The sequence below is a fragment of the Piliocolobus tephrosceles genome, chromosome 4 (genome assembly GCF_002776525.5).
Source record: "Piliocolobus tephrosceles isolate RC106 chromosome 4, ASM277652v3, whole genome shotgun sequence".
NCBI classification, from domain to species: domain Eukaryota; kingdom Metazoa; phylum Chordata; class Mammalia; order Primates; family Cercopithecidae; genus Piliocolobus; species Piliocolobus tephrosceles.
The window spans coordinates 132679155-132700743 of NC_045437.1; the positions used below are offsets into that span (position 1 = coordinate 132679155).

At 44.6% G+C, this 21589-nt stretch overlaps 1 pseudogene; it reads left to right on the forward strand.

Annotated features, from left to right (window-relative positions):
* Positions 1–18410: 18410 nt before the first annotated feature.
* On the forward strand, positions 18411–18755 carry LOC111547105 (annotated as a pseudogene).
* The last annotated feature ends 2834 nt before the right edge of the window (positions 18756–21589 follow it).

Below are 21589 nucleotides of genomic sequence, written 5' to 3' on the forward strand. Positions count from 1 at the left end.
AGAAAGAAAGAAAGAAAGAAAGAAAGAAAGAAAGAAAGAAAGAAAGAAAGAAAGAAAGAAAGAAAGAAAGAAAGAAAGAAAAGAAAAGAAAGAAAGAAAGAAAAAGAAAGAGAAGGAAGGAAAGAGAGAGAGAGAAAGAGAGAGAGAGGCCGGGCACGGTGGCTCAAGCCTGTAATCCCAGCACTTTGGGAGGCCGAGACGGGCGGATCATGAGGTCAGGAGATCGAGACCATCCTGGCTAACACGGTGAAACCCCGTCTCTATTTTAAAAATACAAAAAATTAGCCGGCATGGTGGCGGGAGCCTGTAGTCCCAGCTACTCCGGAGGCTGAGCCAGGAGAATGGCGTGAACCTGGGAGGCGGAGCTTGCAGTGAGCCGAGATCGCTCCCCTGCACTCCAGCCTGGGCAACAGAGCAAGACTCCAAAAAAAAAAGAAAGGAAAGAAGGAAAGGAAGGAAAGAGAAAGAGAGGAAGGAAGGAAGGAAAGAAGGAAGGGAGGGAGGGAGGGAGGGAGGAAGGAAGGAAGGAAGGAAGAGAAAAGAAAGGAAAGGAAAGGAAAGAAAGATCTTCCTGACTCAGGGTCAATATAATGAGCCTATTGAGAGGCTCATTGATTTATAAGGCATCATTCAAGGTGCAGTTGAATCTCCGCTATGAGAGATAGCAGATACACTGATACATTGCAGAAGTGGGGAAAGAGGGTACTTATGGTCACTGAAATATAATGTAATCAGCAATAATAATAGATCATATTTGAAATGTATGACTTTAAAAAGCACTTTATTATCCATTCTCATTTGTTCCTCATAATAATCCTGTGAGGCAAGCAGATGGGATGCATGTCTCTATTTTAGACTGGAGAACTGAAGTTCAGAGAGATTATGTGTTAGCTTAAGTTTCAGTGCCAGTGACTGAATAGCATAGTTTCTCCACAGAAAATTCTCTGGTCCATATGGGAATTCAACCTTGGCCTCATTATCAGCAAGCTCTCGCCAGCTACTTACCTGATGCAGCTATAAATACCGTTAATTCACTTTTCAAAGGCCTTTCCTCTTCTAATAGATGAAGTTCCAGTTAGCCTCCTACCGACCCCCTCCACTGTGTCTGCCTTCTCTAATCATGTATCTCCCTGGAAGGTGTAAATGCCTTTGCCTCAGGCAAGGATGCCTTTTCTACAGCACCTCACGGAGCTGCAAGGCAGCTTCTAAAAGGGGAGTCATAATTTTCTGCTGGCTGAGTGGAGATAACAACTTACAAAGTTACTCAGGAAGGCACAGAAGTGTTTTGCGCGGGAAAATGTGATGTGACGTGATGACATGGTGTGTAATGCAGTGAGCAATTGAAAAGAGGGAGAACTTACAATAATTACAACAATAACAGTCCATATCAACTCTTCTTGTCCAACCTACCTAAAGTGGCCAAGTCATCACCATCAGATTACTACCATCTCATTTCTGCATAGCATTTGTCACTATCACACATTTTTTGTTTATTATTACCTCTTCCCACCTGATATTGAATATAAGGTTCACAAAAGCACAAACCCTGTCTGATGCACTGTTCTATCTGCAGATATTACAACTATACCTGGGCCCAGAGTAAACACTCAATAAATAATATTAGTTGAATAAATAAATGAATGAGCATTTTACTCTGCAATAGGGTGTGGGCCAAGTATTTAACACAATTTAGTTATACCACTGAATCTTTATGCTAAACCAAGGAATTAAGTTTTATTGTCTGCATTTCACACGTTCTTTCTTTTTCAATTTTTTATTTATTTATTTATTTTTTTTTTTTTTTTTGAGACAGAGTCTCGCTCAGTCGCCCAGGCTGGAGTGCAGTGGCGCGATCTCGGCTCACTGCAAGCTTCGCCTCCCGGGTTCATGCCATTCTCCTGCCTCAGCCTCCCAAGTAGCTGGGACTACAAGTGCTCGCCGCCACGCCTGGCTAATTTTTTTGCATTTTTAGTAGAGATGGGGTTTCACCGTGTTAGCCAGGATGGTCTCGATCTCCTGACCTCGTGATCCGCCCGTCTCGGCCTCCCAAAGTGCTGGGATTACAGGCTTGAGCCAAATTTTTTTTTTAATACTTTAAGTTCTAGGGTACATGTGCACAACATGCAGGTTTGTTACATATGTATACATGTGCCATGTTGGTTTGCTGCACCCATTAACTTGTCATTTACATTAGGTATATCTCCTAATGCTATCCCTCTTCCCTCCCCCGACCCCATGACAGGCCCCGGTGTGTGATGTTCCCCTTCCTATGTCCAGCTGTTCTCATTGTTCAATTCCCACCTATGAGTGAGAACATGCAGTGTTTGGTTTTCTGTTCTTGCAATAGTTTGCTGAGAATGATGGTTTCCAGCTGCATCCATGCCCCTACAAAGGACATGAACTCATCCTTTTTTATGGCTGCAACATTTCACAAGTTCTTATGGCCTAAGTGTGTAGTGACGCATTTGTAATCTGCATGTCATAAAGTTACTAATGATTTCCTAGTCCTCGGATCCAAAATCTCCTTCTCAATGAAATTTTTCCTCATCATTCCAGCCTTGTTTCCACATTGGAGACTGTTGACCTTAAGGTTCCTCCTAGAAAATCTTTCTTGGATTCCACACATTTGGTCATTCAACAAAAGTTGTTCAAGCACAAACTATGAGCCTGTCAGGATCCTATGTGCTGAAGGTGCAAACCTTTGATGGCCAAGCAGGAACTGGCAGGGTCCCAGTGCAGTGATGCTGGTTTTCTCCCCACCATTTCTTTTCATCCTCCTCCACTGGCTCATCCTGATTTTCCCTCAATCCCCAAAATGTGAGCATCCCTGAGGTCCAGCTGTAAGTCTCTCTCTGTGTACATTTCCACTTGACAATCTCAGCTACTATTCCCTGTTAAGCATGCACCTATATATAGATGCCTTATTAATCTGTATCTTTAATGTTGATCTTTCCCCTAAGCTCCAAATCTGCATCTCTTTTCTACCAGGACATACCCCTGCCACCTTATCTCGACCCAACAACTCTAAAGTGGAATCCATCAAGCACCCTATCCTCCCAAACTATCCAGAATTTGTGGCATCTATTCTCTGAGAGCAATTACAAAGGAGAAACCAAAGATACATCACAATTTTCAGCTCAGTGAATCCTATAAACAGTAGTAGAAGCAGCTGTTCCCTACCAGGGCTTCTATCTCTGTCTTTCATCCTTCCAAATATCATGGCAATCAAAAAAAAAAAAAATTAGTTCTGTAATTTTAAGGTCAAGAGTTTGAGACCTACCTGGCCAACATAGTGAAACCCCGTCTCTACTAAAAATACAGAAATTAGCTGAGTGTGGTGGCATGTGCCTACAGTCTCAGCTACTCAGGAGGCTGAGGCAGAAGAATCGCTTAAACCTGGGAGGTAGAGGTTGCAGTGAGCCGAGACCATCACTGCACTGCAGCCTGGGTGACAGAGCAAGACTCTGTCTAAAAAATAAACAAATACAAAATAAATTAAATTAAATTAAATTAATTAAATTAAAAATATATAAATTAGCTATGTGTGCTGGCACACTCCTGTGGTCCCAGCTATGTGGGGAAGCTGGGCACAAAGAAAAGGACACAAAGAAAAGTATCCTTAATGCATTGGATCAGGCCAGTGGGTCTGAAACAGCTGAAATAGCAAACTAGTGGTGGGAAAACTGACCTCAAAGGATGACAGGCAGACTGGGCAAAAAGGAGAGTAGATTAAATTAAATTAGGAGACTTCATCTCAACTCCTAACTCTACCTGCTGAGGCAGACTTAACTGTGACCTTGGACAGGTTACTGCCACTTTGAACTTTGGTTACATCATATGTAAAATGATGTAACCAAAGGAGACTTTACAAAGGGAGAAGGGTAATTTCAGTCCCGTCTATTATAGTGAATAAGTAATATAATATTGAATAATTGATGTGGATGATATAAAGTTATTTGGACTGGAAAATGAGAGACAAAAGTAAGGAATTAACATCAACATTAATTTGGTTGTAACCACTCTTGCAATCATAAATACTGGCTTTCAGAGAACTTCAGAATGTATCCCCTTTGATTTGAGAGTAAATTCACTATAGGTTATGTTGATGTGGGTTCAGCATCACGGCTGTCAGTAAAATGGATACAGTCTCAGCTGCACCTACAAAACAGCAAAAGGCCTAAGGCCTTAGGCTTCACTATAGGAGGTGGGATCAGGGCTTCTACCTGAATTTAAAACCCTCACAACTTAGTTATTATTCCCTACTTAATGCCCCTATTGTACTGATTTTGATTTAATCCCCAATCTGAGATGAGTTAGAGTCAATATGGAAAACCCCTTAACCAAAACACTTTCTTCTTGTACAAATCCAAAGTTGTTGACTGGGCGCAGTGGCCCACTCCTGTAATCCCAGAACTTTGGGACGCCGAGGAGAGTGGATCACTTGTAGTCAGTCAGGAGTTTGAGACCAGCCTGGCCAACATGGCAAAGTCCCATCTCTACTAAAAATACAAAAATTACCCGAGCCTAGTGGCGCGCTCCTGTAGTCCCAGCTACTCGGGAGGCTGAGGCAGGATAATCGCTTGAACCCAAGAGGCAGGGCTTGCAGTGAGTCAAGATCATGTCACTGTACTCCACGGTGAACTCTGTCTCCGGGAAAAAAAAAAAAAAAAAAAAAGTTGTCCATAGACTTGGAGTAGCAAAAACAAATGGAAAATCCTTGGCCCAGTAGACTCAGGTAACCAGAATGCAAAGATTGACAGTTTAGCATAAAAGTATTTTGCAGGTTATCTCAACCCCATAATCAAAGGAGGAGGAATTCTCTCTACTTCAAGAAAGGCAGACTGAGCTCACCCAGGGCCACCACTCGTCAATAAACAGTGCCTGAAAAAGAAACAAAAACAGTACCTGTATACACATTATTTGAGAAACAGTGCTGTGATCCATTAAAGATTTCTGCCATGGTAAGGAGGGAGATGCAAGGGAATAATGGGATAATCTCACATGTTTGCCCTCTTAGGGGGTCAGTCAATTTTAGATGTGTTCCACTAATCACGGTCAATAGAGATCAACGTTTTCTTTTTGTATTATGCAAAACTGTGCATATAATTTTGACCAAACAAATTTTACTTGAATCAAGCTAAGAAGCATCTGTTTCCAATACTGTAATGCTGAGGTCAAAGCTATGGGTTTAATCCCTCTGGGCCAGTTAACTTTGCTCTGTTGAGCAATTCCTGATTTCATTTGATCCCTTGTCAAAGTCATACATCTACATTTTTTTTTTTTTTTTGTGATGGAGTCTCGCACTGTCACCCAGGCTGGAGTGCAGTGGCACAATCTTGGCCCACTGCAAACTCTGCCTCCCGGGTTCAAGCAATTCTCCTACCTCAGCCTCCCAAGTAGCTGGAATTACAGGCATGTAATTTATATTTTGAGATGGAGACCGAAACTCCATCTCAAAATATAAAAATCCAAGTGGGGTGGATCTTCATTCTGAAGGTACCTGTGTATACGGGTTAAATAAATTTGTATGCCTTGTCTCTAAGGCATTAAAAAAATCCAAGTAGGTTTGCTTTTTGTTTTTTTGTTTTGTTTTGTTTTGTTTTGTTTTTTTGAGATAGAGTCTTGCTGTGTCACCCAGGCTGGAGTGCAGTGGTACGATCTTGGTTCACTGCAACCTCCTCCGCCTCCTGGGTTCAAGCAATTGGACTGTCTCGGTCTCCCTAGTAGCTGGGGTTACAGGTGCCTGCCAACACGCCCGGCTAATTTTTATATTTTTAGTAAAGACAGGGTTTCGCCATGTTGACCAAGCTGGTCTCGAATTCCTGACCTCAGGTGATCCACCTGCCTCGGCCTCCCAAAGTGCTGGGATTAAAAACGTGAGCCACCGTGCCTGGCCCCAAGTGGGTTTCTTTATATAAAATGACAAGGTTATTTAAAAATATATAGAGAAATATGAAGGATATGCAAAATAATTTTGAAAAAGAAGAACAAATTATGGAAACTTATACCACTTGATTTCAGGAGTTATAAAATTATCTTAAACAAGAAAATGTGATATTGGTGAAAAGACATGCTATTGGATCAACAGAACAAAATAAAGAATCCAAAAAACAGATCCATACATACTTACTAAGTTCATTTGTAGTAAAGATGTCAATGCAATTCAATGGGGAAAAAATAATCTTTTCAACAATTCATACAGCAAAATAAACCTCACCCTTGTTTTTATACCATATCCAAAAAAAAGACTCTCAAAATTAAACACAAAGTTAAATAACCAAAACTATGAAACTTTTAGAATAAAACAGGCCAGGTGTAGTGGCTCATGCCTGTAATCCCAGCACTTTTGGAGGCTGAGGTATGTGGATCATCTGAGGTCAAGAGTTTGAGACCAGCCTGGCCAATAAGGTGAAACCTGGTCTCCATTAAAAATACAAAAATTAGCTGGAAGTGGTGGCATGCACCTGTAACGCCAGCTACTTGGAAGGCTCAGGCAGGAGAATTGTTTGAACCCAGAAGCAGAGGTTGCAGTGAGACAAGATTATACCACTGTACTCCAACCTGGGCAATAGAGCGAGACTCCATCTCAAAAAAACGGCAGGGTGCAGTGGCTCATGCCTGTAATCCCAGCACTTTAGGAGGCAGAGGCAGGCAGATCATGAGGTCAGGAGTTCAAGACCAGCCTGGCCAACATAGCGAAACCCCCGTCTCTACTAAAAATACAAAAATAAGCCAGGCGTGGTGACATGAGCCTGTAGTCCCAGCTACTCGGGAGGCTGAGGCAGGAGAATCACGTGAACCCAGGAGGCAGAGGTTGCAGCGAGCCGAGATCATGCCACTGCACACCAGCCCAGGCGACAGTGTGAGACTCCATCTCAAAGAAAATACAACAACAAAAAATATATAGGAGACTGTGTGATTTTCAATTTTAGGTATCAGATGAACTGGATTAAGGAATACATACAGAGCTGGTAAAGCATTATTTCTGGATGTGTCTACGAAGGTGTTCCCAGGGAACACTGGCACAGGAGTCTGCCGACTGAGTGGGAAATATTTGACCTCAGTGTGGTTGGGTACCATTCAATCATCTGGGGTTCTGATAGAACAAAAAGGCAGGCCGGGCACGGTGGCTCACACCTGTAATCCCAGCACTTTGGGAGGCCGAGGCAGGCGGATCAGCTGAGGTCGGGAGTTCGAGACCAGCCTGACCAACACGGAGAAACCCTGTCTCTACTAAAAATACAAAATTAGCCAGGCGTGGGGGTGCCTGCCTGTAATCCCAGCTACTTGGGAGGCTGAGGCAGGAGATTCACTTGAACCTGGGAGGCAGAGGTTGTGGTGAGCCGAGATCGCGCTGTTGCACTCCAGCCTGGGCAACAAGAGCGAAACTCCATCTCAAAAAAAAAAATAAGGCAGAAGAAAGGGGAATTCACTTATCTCTGTCCTGTAGCTGGGGCAGTCTTCCTCTCCAGCCCTTGGACATCATCACTCCAGGCTCTCTAGCCTTTGGACTATGGAACCTATAGCAGCAGACCTTTTACCCCCACAACAGATTCTCAGGCCTTCGGTCTCAGACTGAGAGTGACACCAACAACTTATCTCAACCCTGGTTGAGACTTTCAGATTTGACTTGAGCCACACTACTAGTTTCCCAGAGTCTCTAGCTTACAATCAAGGGACTTCTTGGCCTCCATAATTATGGATCCAATTCCCTTAACAAATTCCCATAAGAGTTCGAGACCAGGCTGACTAACATGGAGAAACCATGTTTCTACTAAAAATGCAAAATTAGCCGGGTGTGGTGGCACATGCCTGTTATCCCAGCTACTCAGGAGGCTGAGGCAGGAAAATCGCTTGAACCTGGGAGGCGGAGGTTGCAGTGAGCCGAGATTGCGCTGTTTCACTCCAGCCTGGGCAACAAGAGCGAAACTCCATCTCAAAAAAAAATTCCCATGATTATGGATCCAATTCCCTTAATAAATCTCCTCTCATATATCTACATCTCTATCTCTATCTATCTATCTATCTATCTATCTATCTATGTACATATCCTATTGGTTCTGTCTCTCTGGAAAACTCTGACTAATACACTTTGGGAGAGGTAAACCTCTTTTTTTTTTAAAAGACAGGATTCTGCTGTCTCACCCAGACTGAAGTACAGTGGTGTGATCACAGCTCACTGCAGCCTTGACTTTCTGGGCTCAAGGGGTTCTCCCACCTCAGCTTCATGAGTAGCTGGGCCCATAGGCACATGCCACAATGCCTGGCTAATTTTTGTATTTTTTTTTTTTTAGAGATGGGGTCTCCCTATGTTGCCCAGACTGGTCTCAAACTCCCGAGCTCAAGCAATCTGCCCATGTCAGCTTCCCAAAGTACTGGAATTACAGGCATGAGCAACTGTGCCTGGCCAACTTTTTTTTCTGAGACAGAGTGTCGCTCTGTCATCCAGGCTGGAGTGCAATGGCATGATCGCGGCTCACTGCAACCTCTGCCTCCCAGGTTCAAGTGATTCTCCTGTCTCAACCTCCCAAGTAGCTGAAATTACAGGCACACGTGGTCACGTCAGGCTAATTTTTTTGGTATTTTAGTAGAGATGGGGTTTCACCATATTGCCCAGACTGGTCTCGAACTTCTGAGCTCAAGCATTCCACCCGCCTCAGCCTCCCAAAGTTGGGGCTGTGCCCGGCCCCAACGTTTTAAAAATAAGATCCAGAGAGCCTTATTTAAAGGGAGAATGAGCCTAAAAAGAATAATAATAAATAAATGAATAAGACCCATAAATTTGGCTGGGCACGGTGGCTCACGCCTGTAATCCCAGCACTTTGGGAGGCCGAGGTGGGCAGATCACAAGATCAGGAGATGGAGACCATCCTGGCTAACACGGTGAAACACCCTCTCCACTAAAAATACAAAAAATTAGCCGGGTGTGGTGGCTGGCGCCTGCAGTCCAAGCTACTCGGGAGGCTGAGGCAGGAGAATGGCAAGCACCCAGGAGGCGGAGCTTGTAGTGAGCCGAGATCGCACCACTGCACTCCAGTCTGGGCAACAGAGTGAGACTCTGTCTCAAAAAAAAAAAAAAAACCCGTAAATTCAATCAATTGGACTTCAACAAAATTTAAAACATATAGCTCTACAAACAACACTGTTAAGAAAACGAAAAGGCAAGACCCAGTCTGGGAGACGATATCAGCAAATAGGTATCTGACAAAGCATTTTAGTTAGAATATATAAAGGACACTTATAACTCAATAATAAGAAAACAGTGTTACAACTCTTTTAGAATTTGTCTAAAAATATAAAAATTTTAAAAAGAAAACAATTATAAAGTGAGCAAAATACTTGAACAGATATTTTACCAAAAAAGAAATACAGATGACATGCACACAAAAAGATGCTCTTTTTTTTTTTTTTTTTTTTTTTTTGAGACAGTCACACTCTCTCACCCTGTCTGGAATGCAGTAGGATGATCTCATCTCACTGCAACCGCTGCCTCTCAGGTTCAGGCAATTCAAAAAGCCTCAGCCTCCCAAATAGCTGGGACTACCGGTACACGCCACCACACCTGACTACTTTTTGTAATTTTTTAGTAGAGATGAGGTTTCACCATGTTGGCCAAGGTGGTCTAGAACTCCTGACCTCAAGTGATCCTCCCACCTCAGCTTCCCAAAGTGCTGGGATTACAGGCATGAGCCACCATGCCTGGCCTTGTCATTATTAATAATTAAGGAACATGGAATCAACCCAAATGCCCATCAATGATAGACTGGACAAAGAAAATGTGGAGCATATACACCATGGAATACTGTGCAGCCATAAAAAAGAACAAGCTTATGTCCTTTGCAGGGACATGGATGAAGCTGGAAGCCATTATCCTCAGCAAACTAACACAGGAACAGAAAACCAGAACTGCACATTCTCACTTATAAGTGGGAGCTGAACAATGAAAACACATGGACACAGGGAGAGGAACAACACATACTGGGACCTTTCGAGGTGCTAGGGAGGGAGAGTATCAGGAAAAATAGCTAACGCATGTGGGGCTTAACATCTAGGTGATGGGTTGATAGGTGCAGCAAACCACCATAGCACACATTTACCTATGTAACAAACGTGTGTCTAGCACATGTATCCTGGAACTTAAAATAAAATAAAACAAAATTTAAAAATGATAATAATGATTAAGGAAGCACAAATTTAACCACAATGAGATATCATCACACAATCCTTAGAATGGCTACAATTAAAAAGACTGACAATACCGGAGTCTTGCTCTGTCTCCCAGGCTGGAATGCAATAGCGCGATCTCGGCTCACTGTACCCTCTGCCTCCCAGGTTCAAGCAATTCTCCTGCCTCACCTGAGCAGCTGGGATTACAGGCAAGTGCCACCACTCCTGGCTAATTTTTTTTTTTTGTATTTTTGTAGAGACGGGGTTTCACCACGTTGGCCAGGCTGGTCTTATACTCGTGACCTCAAGTGATCCACCTGCCTTGGCCTCCCAAAGGGCTAGGATTACAGGCGTGAGCCATCACGCCAGGCCTGCAACTCACACTTTCATACACATTGCTGGTGGAAGTGCATAATGACAGACCCACTTTGAAAACACTTTGGCAGTTTCTTAAAAAGTCAAATATATACCTACCATACAATTCACACATTCTTCTCCTAAGTATATACCCAAGAGAAGGCTGGGCATGGTGACTCACATCTGTAATCCCAGCACTTTGGGAGGCAGAGGTGGGTGGATCACCTGAGGTCAAGAGTTTGAGACCAGCCTAACCAACATGGCGAAACCCTGTGACTACTAAAAATACATACAATTGGCCAGGCATGGTGGCGCACACCTGTAATCCCAGCACCTTGGGAGGCCGAGGCAGGCGGATCACCAGGTCAGGAGTTCGAGACCAGCCTGGCCAATATGGTAAAACCTCGTCTCTCCTAAAAATACAAAAATTAGCTATATGTGGTGGCGGGCAGGACATTTTCATACACATGAAAGTGAGTAGGTGAGCAGTAGTCTCACATACTCAGAAGGCTGAGGCAAGAGAATCACTTGAACCCAGGAGGTGGAAGTTGCAGTGAGCCAAGATTGAGCCATTGCATTCCAGCCTGGGTGACAGAGCCAGACTGTGTCCCCTAGAAAAAAAAAGAAAAGAAAAAAATACATACAATTAGCCAGGCGTAGTGGTGAGTACCTATAATCCCAGCAACTTGGGAGGCTGAGGTAGGAGAATTGTTTGAACCCAGGAGGCGGAAGTTGCAGTGAGCCAAGATTGAGCCATTGCACTCCAGCCTGGGTGACAGAGCCAGACTCTCTCTCTCAAAAAAAAAAAAAAAGACTTGTATGTGAATGTTCACAACAGCTCTGTTTGTGATAGTGAGAAACTGGAAACAACCCAAATGTCCTTGAAGAGGGAAATGGATAAGCAAATTGGAGATCCATACAATGGAATATTACTCAGCAATAAAAAGGAACAAACTATTGATACACACAACATGGATAAACTTCAAAATAATTACACTGGGTAAAGGAAACTAGACAAAAAAAGATGATCCCATTTATGTGAAATTCTAGAAAACACAAATAATCTGTGGTGAAAGAAAACAGATCAGTGGCTCCTGAAGAATTTGGTAAGGGGAGAGAGGAAGGAATTCTTTTTCTTTTTTTTGAGACAGAAACTTGCTCTATCACCCAACCTGGAGAGCAGTGGCATGATCTCAGCTCACTGAAAGCTCCACTTCCTGGGTTCATGCCATTCTTCTGCCTCAGCCTCCCAAATAGCTGGGACTACAGGCACTCGCCACCACAGCCGGCTAATTTTTTTGGTATTTTTAGTAGAGACGGGGTTTCACCATGTTAGCCAGGATGGTCTCGATCTCCTGACCTCGTGATCCTCCTGCCCGGCCTCCCAGAGTGCTGGGATTACAGGTGTGAGCCACAGCGCCTGGCCAAGAGGAAGGAATTCTAACGGGGCATAAAGAAACTTCTGGAAGCTATGAACATTTTCATTATATTGATTTTGGTGATAGTTTCACAGGTTTAGGTATATGTCAGAACTCATCAATTTTTTTTTTTTTTTTTTTTGGAGACAGGGTCTCACTTTGTCACCCAGGCTGGAATGCAGTGGTATGAGGTTGGCTTACTGTAGCCTTCATCTCCTAGGATCAAACCATCGTTCCATCTCAGCCCCTCAAGTAGCTGGGACTACAGGTGTGTGCCACCATGTCTGACTAATTTCTTGTATTTTTGGTAGAGATGGTGTTTTGCCACTTTGCCCAGGCTGGTCTCAAACTCCTGAGCTCAAGCCATCCGCTCACCTTGGACTCTCAAAGTGCTGAGATTACAGGCAGGAGCCACCACACCCAGCCCCAGAATTCATCAAATTGAACATATTAAGTGTATGCTGCTTATTTTATGACAAGTACACTTCAATAAAGTGATTTTTAACAGCATGGAAAAAACTATAATTTTAAATAAATGTAACATTTAAAAAGTTATATTTGGGATGGGCGTGGTGGCTCACACCTATAATCCCAGCACTTTGAGAGGCCGAAGCAGGTGGATCACTTGAGGTCAGGAGTTCAAGACCAACCTGGGTAACATGGTGAAACCCTATCTCTACTAAAAAGACAAAAATTAGCCAGGCATGGTGGCACACACCTATAATCCCAGCTACTCGGGAAGCTGAGGCAGGAGAATCACTTGAACCCAGGAGGTGAAGGCTGCAGTGAGCCAAGATTGCACCACTGCACTCCAGCCTGTGTGACAGAGCAGGACATTGTCTCAAAACAAAGAAAAAAAAAATTTATTTGATTTATAAAAGTACAGCTATTACATGTTTCTGTTTGCCCTAATCGTGTTTTCTAAAATTGTGATATATATTATTTCTAAAATGTTTTTATTTTTTCTCAAATATACTTTTATATTTGCTCTTTATAACAAAAAGTTAAATAATAAAAAATTTAAAAGGGCCATGGTCAGGTACAGTGGCTCACGCTTATAGTCCCAACACTTTGGGAGGTTGAGGCAAGAGGATCACTTGAGCCCAGGAATTTGAGACCAACCCAGGCAACAAAGTGAGACCCTGTTTCCATAAAGAACAGAAAAATTAGCCAGGTGTGGAGGTGCACACCTGTGGTCCCAGCTACAGGGGAGACTGAGGCAGGAGGATCCCTTGAACCCAGAAGTTCAAGGCTGTAGTCAGCCTTGTTCATGCCACTGCACTCCTGGGCAAAAAAGTGAGATCCTCTTTTAAAAAATAATAACAAAAAAAAAAATAGCTGGGTGCAGTGGCTCACGCCTGTAATCCCAGCACTTTGAGAGGCCAAGGTGGGTGGATCACGAGGTCAGGAGTTCGAGATGAGCCTGACCAACATGGAGAAACTCTGTCTCTACTAAAAATACAAAAATTAGCCAAGCGTGGTGGTGCGCACCTGTAATCCCAGCTACACAGGAGGTTGCGGCAGGAGAATCGCTTGAACCTGGGAGGCAGAGGTTGCAGTGAGCTGAGACCGTGCCACTGCACTCCAGTCTGAGTGACAGAGCAAGACTCCATCTCGAAAAATAATAATAATAAATAAAATAAAATTGTTGCAATAAATATCTGACAGAGATTGTGTTTCTCTCTCTGTGTGTGTATATATATATATACTTATCTTTACACACTTTCACTAACTTTTTTTTTTTTTTTTTCTTGAGACGGAGTCTGGCTCTGTCGCCCCAGCTGGAGTGCAGTGGCCGGATCTCAGCTCACTGCAAGCTCCGCCTCCCGGGTTTACGCCATTCTCCTGGCTCCGCCTCCCGCGAGTAGCTAGCACTACAGGCGCCTGCCACCTCACCCGGCTAGTTTTTTGTATTTTTTTAGTAGAGACGGGGTTTCACCGTGTTAGCCAGGATGGTCTTGATCTCCTGACCTCGTGATCCGCCCGTCTCGGCCTCCCAAAGTGCTGGGATTACAGGCTTGTAATCCCACCGCGCCCGGCTTCACTAACATTTTTAAGACAAAAATTTAAACATAAGGTGCTAGTGAAACTGCCCTTGCAAAAATTATGACTGAGAAAATTATCACAGTGAAAGGGACCTGACCTAATTGTATCTATCTTGCTTCTAACCTCCAAGCTCAAGCTGTCTTTGCTCATTCCTGGGCATAGGCTGATGCCTATTCCTAACTTTGAGAGGAACTTACTTTATAGTTTAAAACAAAGACAATAGCTGGGTGCGGTGGCTCACACCTGTAATCCCAGCACTTTGGGAGGCTGAGGCGGGCGGATCACAAGGTCAGGAGATGGAGACCATCATGGCTAACATGGTGAAACCCCGTCTCTACTAAAAATACAAAAAAGTAGCCAGGCGTTGTGGTGGATGCCTGAAGTCCCAGCTACTCGGGAGGCTGAGGCAGGAGAACGGCATGTACCCGGGAGGTGGAGGTTGCAGTGAGACGAGATCGTGCCACTGCACTCCAGCCTGGGTGACAGAGCGAAACTCCATTTCAAAAAAAAAAAAAAAAGAAAAAGAAAAAAACAAAGATAATAACAACTCTTTCCCAAAACAAACCCCTTCTAGCCTGGGGAATAGGAATAGACACCCTTCACAGAACTAACAATTAGCTACAAGATTAGAAATTATGGTTTAGGAGTCATTCAGCTGAAGGTTGCAAGACTCTGAACCTCCCCAAATTGCTTCTGGGGATAATATCACTTTTGTAAAGCTTAAGATCAGTGCCTGAGATATTTTGCATATTCTGCACTCAGTGGATCAGCTGGCACCACCCACACAGATAAACTGCCTCATCCGGTCTTGTGGCCCCCACCTAGGAACTGATTCAGCACAAGAGGTCAGCTTTGACTTCCTATGATTTCATCTCTAACCCAGCCAATCAGCACGCTCCACTTTCTGATACCTTACCCACAAATTCTTCTTAAAAACCCCAATCCCAGGGTTTTCAGGAAGATTGATTTGAGTAATAACTCCATCTCCCATATGGTGTGTCCAGCCTCCCATCAATAAAATTCTTTCTTTACTACAATGCCATGGTCTTTATTTGTGCAGCAGGCAGGAAGAACCCATCAGATGGTTACAATGGGTCAAAGGATATGCACTTAAAGTGTTTATAGATGATTCCAAGTTTTCCCCAAAACTGGTTACGCTAATTTATGCCCTTTTCTGCCTTCTATGTCAACACTGAAAAATATTTGCCAGTATATGAAGGAGGGGAAGGAGGAGGAGAAGAAAAAAAAATGCCAATATGATACAGAGAAATAGTATCTTGCTTCATTTTACATTTCTTTCCTTTTTTTTTTTTTTTTTTTTTTTTTTTTGAGACGGAGTTTCGTTCTTGTTGCCCAGACTAGAGTGCAATGGCACGATCTTGGCTCATCACAACCTCCACCTCCCAGGTTCAAGTGATTCTCCTGCCTCAGCCTCCTGAGTAGCTGGGATTACAGGCATGTGCCACCACACCTGGCTAATTTTTGTATTTTTAGTGGAGACGGGGTTTCTCCATGTTGGTCAGGCTGGTCTCAAACTCCCGACCTCAGGTGATCCACCCGACTCAGCCTCCCAAAGTGCTGGGGTTATAGGCGTGAGCCACCGCGCCTGGCCATTTTACATTTCTTTATTAAAAATATTTAATATTTCATATTTTTCATATCTAACGGGGCTTATATTTTTTATTTTTTGAGTTGCTTATTCATATTCTTTGCCCTCTTTCTACAGAGTTGTTTATATGTTTCCTTTTTTTCTTTCTTTTTTTTGAAACAGAGTCGTTGCCCAAGCTGGAGTGCAGTGGTGCAATCTCGGCTCACCACAACCTCCGCTTCTTGGGTTCAAGCAATTCTCCTGCTTCAGCCTCCCAAGTAGCTGGGATTACAGGCATGCGCCACTATGCCTGGCTCATTTTGTATTTTTAGTAGAGACGGGGTTTCTCCATGTTGGTTAGGGCGGTCTTTAACTCCTGACCTCAGGTGATCCACCCACCTCAGCCTCCCAAAGTGCTGGGATTACAGGCGTGAGCCACCGCGCCCGGCCAGTCGTTTGTAGGTTTCTTGTTGGTTTTAGGAGTACTTTATCTTTTAAGTACTTTTTAGATAAATATTTGCAAATATTTTCATCCAGCTTACGGTTTTTCTTTTAACTTTTCATTTTAATGTGGTTTACAGTGTTCAGCTTTTTGCTTCCTTGTGCTGTATTTTTGGTCATATCATCTTTATAATCAAAATTTTTAATGTATGCTATTGGTCACAAGAAGGACTTAGTGACAGTGTGAATCTATCAGTGTAAGAATTCCCCACATGTAGAAAAACTGCAAATGTGTAGATCCTAATGAGGTTGGCCAGAAGCAAGCCATCCTCATGAAGCGAAGAATTAGACCTATTTTCCTGCTCTAAATAACCTAGGTATCATTTAGGGAAGTCTACAGAATTCTAATTTTAAATTGAGAAACTCTCTGAGAATGTTTAACTGATATTCACATTATGTTTACAGAATTCCAAATGGAATTTCTTAGAGCTCATTCAACCAAGAGAATCGAAAAATAAGGCACTCATGTTATCATCACCATCACTGCCCCCTTTCTTTACCCATTGTAGATAATGCTAATTGATCGCTCTTTCTTCCAGAGCCCAGATGTGGTCTAAAAAGTTTTCTCCATGCATCAGTAGAGTAAACCCTTACCAACAGATTGGGATTGGCACATAAGACAAAACCTGTTTTACCACCCTGGTTCTAGCCCAGTATTTCACATTTAGAAGAAGAAATGAAGGGCCAGGTCGAGACTGTAACTTAACACAGGAACATACAGCAAGTTAGCTGTAAAACCACAGCTCAAAACCAGCCTCCTGCTGCCCAACCTAACGCTTCTTCCAGGGCATGACTACGTCCCGCTTCTTCCCCCACCACCAGAGGTGGCCCCTCATAGAACAGAATATGTGATAAGGTCCCTTACAAAGAGTAAATTATACATAAAAACATTTTAGTCACAACATATATGTCAACAGCATCCTAAGAGGGTTAAAGCTGGATTAGGAAGAGGCCTTGTTGGGCAATCAATGGGAACACCAATCTGTAAGGGGCCCTGAACCACACTGACAAACATGAGGAAGTGGAGAACTTGTCTCAGGGAAAGCTCTGTATGGAATTAAATGAAATATGGAATCAAGTGGTTGCAGAAGGAGTGAGGAAGAAGAGTTGCCTCAAGGAGCAGGTCCAGTACCAACACAGAGTCACTAAGCTGCTTGTCTGATGAACTTTTTTTTGGAGAGTGGAACAATAATACATTATTGGGGACCAGAAGCAGTGGCTCACACCTGCAATCCCAATACTTTGAGAGGCTGAGGCGGGAGGATCGCTTGAGGCCAGGAGTTTGAGACCAGCCCCGGAAACATTGTGAGACCCCCATCTCTACAAAAATTTTTAAAATTAGCTGGAAATAGTGACGCATGCCAGTAGTCATAGCTACTTGGGAACCTGAGGACTGCTTGATCCCAGGAGCTTGAGTTTACAGCTTCAGCTGTGATCACTCCAATGCACTCTAGCCTGGGTGACAGCATGAGACTCTGTTTCTTAAAAAATTAAATAAATAATTGGGAATAATAAAAGAGAAACTAAAGGCTGACAAAAACTAGCCTCCTCCATGCTTGTACCACTTCTCCTGTAAACTAACATTGACAACTATCTAAGGACTATCAATTTAGAGTATCACCACATTATTAACCTACTCTGAGCACCAAATTGCTAGTTCTCAGAGGCACTGGCATGTCTCCAGCCAGCTTTATTTACTCCCACCCTAAACTCTTCCATCTTGTCTCCTCTAAAAAGACTTCCTGCCTAGCTCTGTGGCTCACGTCTGTAATCCCAGCACTTTGGGAGGCCAAGGCAGGCAGATCACGAGGTCAGGAGTTCGAGACCAGCCTGGGCAACATAGTGAAACCCCATCTCTACTAAAAATACAAAAGTTAGCCGGGTGTGGTGGTGCGTGCCTGTAATCCCAGCTACTCAGGAGGCTGAGGCAGTAGAATTGCTTGAACCCAGTGAGGCGGAGGTTACAGTGAGCTGAGATTGCGCCATTGCACTCCAGCCTGGGTGACAGAGCGAAGCTCCGTCTCAGAAAAAAAATAAAAATAAAAATAAAGATAAAGGCTTCCTGGGCCTGGCTGGGTGGCTCACACCTGTAATCCCAGCACTTCGGGAGGCCAAGGTGGGCAGATCACCTTAGGCCAGGAGTTCGAGATCAGCCTGGCCAACATGGTGAAACCCAGCACTTCGGGAGGCCGAGATGGGCAGATCACCTTAGGTCAGGAGTTCGAGACCAGCCTGGCCAACATGGTGAAACCCCTACTAAAAATACAAATATTGCTTTTCCTCCCTGACCACCGCCGAGGTCGCACGCATGAGGCCTCTCCACCGCCGCCACAATGCAATACATAGCCTCCTACTTGCTGGCTGCCCTCGGGTGGTAACCCCTCCCCCAGCGACAAGGACATCAGGAAGATCCTGGACAGCGTGGGCATCGAGACGGACAACGACCAGCTCAGCAAGGTTATTAGTGAGCTGAATGGAAAAAACATTGAAGACATCATTGCCCAGAGTATTGGCAAGCTTGCCAGTGTACCTGCCAGTGGGGCTGTAGCCGTCTCTGCTGCCCCAGGCTCTGCAGCCACTGCTGCTGATTCCACCCCTGCTGCAGCAGAGGAGAAGAAACATGAGAAGAAGGAGGAGTCTGAAGGGTCAAAGACATGGGATTTGGCCTTTTTGATTAAATTACTGCTCCCCTCCAAATAAAGCCTCTTACATATATCTCAAGTTAAAAAAAAAAAATTCGTCCAGCACATAGCAGGTGCCTGTAATCCCAGCTACTCAGGAGGCTGAGTGGGGAGAATCGCTTGAACCTGGGAGGTGGAGGTTGCAGTGAGCTGAGATCGCACCATTGCACTCCAGCCTGGGAGACAGAGGGAGACTCTGTCTCAAAACAAAAAAAGGCTTCCTGGACAGCTGCCCTGCCCATGCTACCGATTTCTTTTCTTGCGTATCATCTGCACCCTGACTAGGCCCTGGGAACATGCCAGCTGTTATTGGCAAGCATCTCTCTATGGAAGTACAACCTGCTTCTTCTTCAGTCATAAACTGTGACTGTGCCTTTTCCTCTTTCTTTCTTTTTTTTTTTTTTTTTTTGAGACGGAGTCTTGCTCTGTTGCCCAGGCTGGAGTGTAGTGGCCAGATCTCAGCTCACTGCAAGCTCCGCCTCCCGGGTTTACGCCATTCTCCTGCCTCAGCCTCCCGAGTAGCTGGGACTACAGGCGCCCGCCACCTCACCCGGCTAGTTTTTTGTATTTTTTAGTAGAGACGGGGTTTCACCGTGTTGGCCAGGATGGTCTCGATCTCCTGACCTCGTGATCCGCCCGTCTCGGCCTCCCAAAGTGCTGGGATTACAGGCTTGAGCCACCGCGCCTGGCCCCCTTTTCCTCTTTCATATGTTATGCAGCACCTGGTTAACACAATCTTGCTCAAAAAGTATTTCTTTATTAAATGGCAGAAAGAATATTATGGTAACTTATGGGCTTGACTTTCAAAGGATCCATGGAGACCTTGGAAGCAAGCTTCAAGGCCTATCTCATTGGCTCCTCTGCTATCCATGAAAGGATTCTGCTTAGAGAGGCGTTTTTTGTTTTTTGTTTTTTGTTGCCCAAGCTAGAGTGCAGTGGGGCACTCTCAGCTCACTGTAATCTCTGCCTCCCAGGTTCAAGTGATTCTCATACCTCAGCCTCCCAAGTAGCTGTGATTATAGGCACGCACCACCATGCCCAGCTAATTTTTATATTTTTTCGTAGAGACGGGGGTTTCACCAGTGCTGGCCGGGCTGGTCTCGAACTCCTGACCTCAAGCCATCTGCCTGCCTCGGCCTCCCAAAGTGCTAGGATTATAGGCGTGAGCCACCGCGCCCACCCAAGAGGCATCATTTTGAATTGCTGCTATGGTTTGAATGTGTCCCTCAAAGTTCATGTTTTAGAAACCAAATCCCCATTGCAGCAGTGCTGACAGGTGGGAACTTAGAGGTAATTAGATCATGAGAGCCCCTCATTAATGAATTAATGCTGATATTGTGAGAGTGGTTTCCTGATAAAAGGGTGAGTTTAGCCCCTTCTCCCCAGTGTCTCTCTACCTATCATCTCCCTCGCTCTCCCTCCCTTCTTTCCCCCTCCCTCCCTCTCTTGCTCTTCTGCCACGTGTCATGGAATGATGCCACAAGGAGAACCTCATCAGATGCCTGCACCTTGCTATTAAACTTCCCAGCCTTCAGAACTGAGATTTTTTTTTTTTTTTTTGCCGAGACAGGGTCTCCTTCTGTCACCCAGCCTGGAATAACACAGTGGGGCAATCATGGCTCACTGCAGCCTCAACCTCCTGGGCTCAACTGATCTGCCTGCCTCAGCCTCCTGAGCAGCTGAGAATACAGGCGTGCACCACCATGCCCACCTAATTTTTGTATTTTTTTGTAGAGAGGGTGTTTCGCCATGTTGCCCAGGTTGGTCTCAAACTCCTGGGCTCAAGTGATCCGCCCCCCTCAGCCTCTCAAAGTGCTGGGACTACAGGTGAGAGCCACCCCATGAAGAAATTTCGTTTTTCTTTTTTTTTTTTTTTTGGAGACAGAGTCTTGCTCTGCTGCCCAGGCTGGAGTCCAGTGGTGCGATCTCGGCTCACTGCATCCTCTGCCTCCTGGATTCACGCCATTCTCCTGCCTCGGCCTCCCGAGTAGCTGGGACTACAGGCGCCCGCCACCACACCTGGTTAATTTTTTTGCATTTTTAGTAGAGACAGGGCTTCACCGTGTTGATGGTCTCGATCTCCTGACCTCGTGATCCGCCCACCTCGGCCTCCCAAAATGCTGGGATTACAGGCATGAGCCACCGCACCAGGCCGAGAAATTTCTTTATAAATTATGCAGTCAGTGGTATTCTGCTGTAGCAACAAAAAATGCACTGAAACAATCGCCTTAGTTGTTTTTATTTTGCAACTGATTCCCATTTAATCACAGTGTTACAGATATGTAACATGTACTTCTACCTCCCCTCATGCCTAAGGCTCACAGCAATTTGTGGTGAGGCCCACATGGAATTTATTTATCTTCTATCTTTTTTTTTTTTTTTGAGACGGAGTCTCGCTCTGTTGCCCAGGCTGGAGTGCAGTGGCCGGATCTCAGCTCACTGCAAGCTCCGCCTCCCGGGTTTACCCCATTCTCCTGCCTCAGCCTCCCGAGTAGCTGGGACTACAGGCGCCCGCCACCTCACCCGGCTAGTTTTTTGTATTTTTTAATAGAGACGGGGTTTCACCGTGTTAGCCAGGATGGTCTCGATCTCCTGACCTCGTGATCCGCCCGTCTCGGCCTCCCAAAGTGCTGGGATTACAGGCTTGGGCCACCACGCCCGGCCTTATCTTCTATCTTGAAGGCTGAAATAGGGGAGAAAGGTAGGAAAGAAATAAAAGTGGGGCAGAAATAAGGGAAGGATGCGGTGAATGCTGATGTGAGTTCACTGATAAATGCTAAACTTTATTTAGAAGAGTGGCTCTGGCCAGGCAGTGGCTCATGCCTGTAATT